A 6,000-nucleotide genomic window follows, 5' to 3' on the forward strand; every position below is an offset into this window, starting at 1 on the left:
GCTTCTTCAGGTCTCCTTTCCCCTTGGCCTCTCCCACCCGCACCGTGCGTTAGTCTTGCTGATATTCCTGTGGAAACACCTCTGCTCTCTCCTGCCAATCCACACAACTAAAATAGTTCTCTCATCTCTTCACTATTCAGTTATTTTTCACTAACTTTGGTATCTCTGATGGTGATAAATGAAGCTTAACCTAGCTGAGCTCCATACAAATTGCTGCTGAAAGACCATTTCCTACACTGTTGGTTTGATTGTATCACCCCTTTCCCTTGGGCTCCTTCACTACACGTCCAGTACAAGAAATTTCTTATCATTTTCAAGGCCTTTCATTTATTACCAGCCCTACCACACATCACTCATTACAGTCAGAACTTGCTGACTCTGCGTGGGCCACCCTGCCAGCTCTGTCACCCGCTCACTGAATTTCAAAACAAAAACTTCTTCATTCTTTTCCTGTGCAAGTTCCCATTCTTGGAGAAATTCCCCTTTCATGTCTACTAAGATACTTCACTGTGCTCCTTCAGCTGCTCCCTTGAAAAAGCTGTCTTTAAAACCTAAAACAGAAAAAAAAAAAAACACAACAAGGAAAAACAATACTTTGGGAATAAAACCCAAATTGTGCAGTTACAGACTCCTGTGCTCACAGGAGGCCAGCTAATGGGAAAGAGGTCTCAGTCCTGGTGAGGGGTGAATGTTCACTTGTTTGTGGAAGCCTAAACCCTGCAGCAAGGCTCTGGAGCAAGAAGCAGACTCCACATCCCATTTCCCATCCAAAAGGGTTAACAGGATCCAACAGGACAGATAAGCTAAGACATCAAAAGAAAAAAAAAAAACCTTTCAGCAGCTACTTTGTTCCTCTGTCCCTTCGCAGCGTCTGAGCCCAAAGGTTAGCAGAGCCAAACGGCTCTTCCTAGCAAGATGCAGCACAGCTGCTTCTTCACAGGTGCCTGTGGTGAACAGGAGACGTTCCCCAGCCCTTCCGTGGGCTGCTAACAAGGCACAGTTCCTCTGCTCAGCAGAGCCACAGGCTGCCAGGGAAGCGTAGGTGGGGTTTTTTTGTAGCAGGCCAGAAGCGAGCTCCAGTCACTCCTGTAATTTCCACTACTGAGGCTTTCAGGGAGCAGTGTTGGTACAGTGAAATCAAAGTGCCTCCTCAGATGGTGAGAGGAGTAAATTGGGGGAGGGTTGTGAAAACAGATGTTTGATACAGAAGAAAATTGGGAAGGGACAAAAGCAAAGCGAGGAAGGTATTTAATGAGGTCCCAGCAAACACTTTGCTTGAGCAGAAAGGTCTGCACACTCCCACACAACGCCTTGCCCGCTCCAAATGGCTAGAGGTGGGTTTTGGTGTACTTAGGAATCTCTGAAGAATTTTGATCATCGCAGACTGCACGAAGGGGGGCTCAGCCCGTGCCTTGTGCAGCATGTAAAATGCGGGAAGTTTTTGTCTTGCAGAATACTGCACATTGAAAGCACTGGTTGAGTTGGTCTCTGACTGCACCTACATTTCCACTGTGCACATCAGCTCTGGTGCCCTCTTGAGAATCTTCTCCCTGAGACTACTTTGTACTGTAAATGGGAATGGTATCATTCCGTCACACAAGGAGTGCTTTTTGGCTGGCAGAGGGGACTACAGAGTGCGTTTTCTAAATAGCAATTTGCTACGCTTTAGAGCACATGGACTATGGGAACATATGGGCCTCTCTGCACAGTTTGGATGTTAGGAAGACAAGCGTTTGTAAGGAAAGAAATAGTATTGTATCGGCAAAGGGACAGACCATGTACAGTGCCAGAGCCCAGAACAGAGCTATCGAATTAGGGAGCTACTGAATTAACTGCAACTACAGTGAAATGGGGAGGAAAGGAAAGAAAAGGGCAGAATCTCACCAAATACAGACTCAATGTAAATAAAAACAGTGGGTATCAGTTGGGGTGCACATAAAAGTCAAATCCAGAGAGAAACGGACTGCAATTAGCTGAGGAGAAAACAGAAATGTTCTTCCTATTTTAATGTCCAAAAGGAGAGCAAGCGTGAACACCTATCTCCCATAGCTGTCAGGAATTGGTACTGGCCCTCCACCACAGGCGCTGAAGCCAACCCGCCTAGCGCCGTGCGAGAGGAGAGAGCCTGCACGCTCAGCAACCCGCCGGGAACACGCCGCAGCACCTCGGTCCCCAGGTGCAAGCCGTAGAGATCAGATCACACCAGCTTGGGACAGCTGGCTGAGGAAGTCTCTCTCACTTTCATAGCCCTTATATGGCTCTCGTGAAAGGCTGAATCATCTTTTCTCCCTGCTGTGATTAAATGAACAAAGGCAGAAGAAAGCTCCTTGGGGATTGCCGTGGATTACTGACTGCTCTACCCACCCTCTGACAGGTGGCTGTAGTAAAGCATCAGAGAAATGTTTTTGCCTGTTCAGCCAGCTACTAACTCAACTGGCTGAATATACACATCTCCCAGAGTCCAACCATATATCTCTTTGCTATGCTAAGTGAGGAGCATCATCACCTCGCTGTCTGAGGCCCTTACTGTTATGTGGGCAGGTTGGGTCAGCCCCTACTGTAATGAATTTATGTGCATTTTCCCCCACATTTTACTTTTTGAATATTTAGTATTGCACATGTGGAAGGTATCCAAATGGTCACCTCAGTCCTGTGTTTATTTGCAGGAGGGATAGAGTGCACATACTGGCAGATAGCTTTGTCCTCCAGTCTTTCATAATACACCTCCGGTGAGTCCTATAGCAACCAGAGGCTGTACAGATCATCCCAGCCTCAACCCCAAGGCTGTCCTTGACTTCCAATTCCTTCAATCCACAATCCATTCCTCATGTGCATTTAAAGCGCTTCTGCACATCTTCTAATCACCTGTGAAGATGAGAGGGAGATAAATATCAGCCTGCAACCGCTAACGATGAAGCCTTCATAGGGTTTCAGTATCACGTCAGCTATTGCTGCAAATTAAAATGAATACATTTATATCAAAGTCAGGCTGAAGCGCTGACATTCAGCGCTCCCATCACTCCTGCCAGCTGCATTAGGGCAGCTGCAGGAACCAAAGGAGATGGCCCAAATGAAAGCCTGCTTGCACAGCTTTCACGCCTGTTATTTGGTCTGCATACCTCTTGCTGAACCTGTAAAGAGGTTTTAGTCAGTTCAGAGGTAATGGAGACAAAACCCACCTTCTAAAACCTCAATATAAAGATAGAGCCTGGGATGTATTTCTACTACCTGATCTATACATTTGTTGGAGAGAAAGTTAGATGTGAATTGAAGACTTGAAAGAAATTAAATTACTTGAGAGGGCACTGTAATTGAAAATAAGAGGAACGTGTGTGCTTGAAACAAATTTATTTACTACCATGGGAGAACTGTAATTGAAAAGAAGAGAAACTTGTAGAGCGGAGCATTTGGAATTGACTGGAGAGGGAGAGAAAGTATGGGGCTCCTGCGCTCTGAAATGAATTTCTTGCTTGATTTGTAGTACCAAACTTTGGAAACATCTATACCAATTAACTTGAAAGTGTAATGTTTTGCCCTAGGGAGTCAGGCATTGCTGTGTAAGGATAGAAAAATAAGATGCTTTAAGCTTGTTCCTCAGCTCTTACACAAAGTGGAGCAAGGCATTGACTAAGATATAACCAATGGCAGCGCTAGGTCTAGATTTCAGGTGCAATGTCACTGAGGATTTCTTCTCTGCATGTGAAAGGCCAGTTGTGCCTAAAATATACCTGGGGGTAAAACTGAATAAGCATCACCCTGAAATGGCTTGTGAAAACAGAACAATCTCAGAGAGCCCTATTACCCAAGCAAAGCACTACTGGTCACCAGCATCTGGCTAGTACTTGATGGAGGAGATGGTTTGTCCTTCTTATACTGGAATAAGATAAAAAGAGAGGTGTCGCTGAGCACCATAGAGACTTCTCTGTAATCAAGGTTTGGGAATGTCTCTCACACGTTTCCCAACATGCGGTCCAAATAGCTACTGCTCTGCACCAGAAGGTGTGCTGCAGCCTGCCCCAGGGCTGGGAGCCACCAGCCCACTCCCAGCACCCCAGACCTTTATGAAACCTCACCATGGGACTTCAAAATGACCACCAGCTCTTTCACTGTAGTGCTGCTTGCAGCCTTTTTCGGGAATTCACTCAGTACCAAAACATGGTTCTTGGCAGAAAACAGGTGAAAAATGGCCTCGCCAAAGCTGTGCTTGCTGTGCTACAGATCCAGTAGCTCGGGTCATTCTGGAAAACATCTGTGCTAGGTCTTCTCAGCTGCAAACCCTACAAAGTCAGTCTAGGAGCACAGGTCTGAGCTTTTTTTTTTTTTCTGCCTTACACATCACCGTGTGCATTCAGGACCATGCAGGGCACTGAAGGCTTTCATTGACACCTCTGCAACCACAGGGCAGGTGTGATTGATTGGCCATGTAATAGGAACTTATGAAAGGAACCAGCTGAGGATGCACAAGATGGAGTGGATGCCTTAAACTCCTTTCTCTTCCTTGCAGTACCTCTGTAGGGTAGCCATGAGTCAAGTGCAGTTACAGTTTCATTTTTTTCACTAGGCTCAGGTCACTCTCAGGCTTCAGGGCTTCTTCTCAGGGAAATGTGCTCCAGAATCCCATTTTTCATTAAATTAACTTTTTTTTTTGTTTGTTTTACTGTCTACATTTATTTCTTTGTAAGAACACAGGAAAAAATAAACAGATACACTGGGTCTGACTCAGGGACAGCCTTATCAAATATCATATTTTCCCTGATACAGCTTTCTGACCTCTGAGAATTTCTACCTAAAGGAATTAGGATCAGAGGATCAGAGGATGAGATCACTGGGTAATTCAGGCTGGAAGGGATGTCAGGACATCCCTCGTGCACCCCTGCTCCAGGCAGGGCCAGCTGTGAGGTCACACCAGGTTGCTCGGGGCTTTGCCCACACCAGTCCTGAAAACCCCAAGGACGGAGCGTGCCCAACCTCCCTGGGCAGCCGCTCCCTCTGCCTGCCCCCAGCCTGCCTGTCCTCACCGGGGAGAGGTTTCAGTACCCAGCCTGAACCCCTCTCATCTCAGTTCATGCCTGCCGTACCCTGTTGCCCGGCCGCACATGGCTGTGACAGGCCCAGCTGCCCCCCTCCATCCCCTCCCTGAAGGCAACGGGGGTGGCTGTGAGGTGCCCCCGAAGGGGTCCCTGCCCCAGGCTGGGCAAGCCCCGCAGCCCCAGCCTCTGCTCACGGGGACACCCTCCGGCCCTGAGCTTCGCAGGGATGGACTCGCTCCAGGTTATCGGCGTCTTTCCTGCATTGGGGGGCACCAGCTGGCCACGTTATCCAGCTGTGGTCTGACAGTGAGAGCTGGGCAGAGGGGACAACCCCTGCCCCGACCCCCTCATTGTGCTCCTGCTGATGCAGCCCTGGATGCTGCTGGCCGTCTCTGCTGCCAGGGCTCGCTGCTGGCTCCTGCCCTGCTCGCTGCCCCAGCCAGATGTGTCTCTGCACACTAGTTTTCCATAGCCCTTGGCTGCTTCCCGTCCGTTAGTTTGCATCATTATTTTTGAACCTGTTTATAATTTTGAATTCTACAACATCCTTTGCCAATGAGCTCCACGAATTCAATATACACTGGGTGAAAAAGTGCTCCTTTTTGTTTGCTGTCTCTGACTGTTTCATTTGGTGGCCCCTGGTTCTGTGAGAAACAGTGAATAAATTTTCTTATGCAGCACACAATTTTATAAAGCTATATCATATTTCTCCTCAATTGTCTATTTTCCAAGCCGAAGAATCATATTCTGTTCAGTACTTTTTTATGAAGCAGATCTATACAGCAAATTCTAGTTATTCTCTGTACCTCTTTTTCATTTTGACTATAACCTTTTGAGATGAGATGACAGTATATAAAAAGAGGATGCATCATAAATTTATACTGTAATGATGCATCCTGTTCTGTGCTCCCTTCTTTCCCTAGTAATTACCAAGAGCTGTTTACTACTTAACACTGAACTGATGTTCTAA

Source organism: Phalacrocorax carbo, chromosome 1 (assembly GCF_963921805.1).
Source record: "Phalacrocorax carbo chromosome 1, bPhaCar2.1, whole genome shotgun sequence".
Taxonomy (NCBI): domain Eukaryota; kingdom Metazoa; phylum Chordata; class Aves; order Suliformes; family Phalacrocoracidae; genus Phalacrocorax; species Phalacrocorax carbo.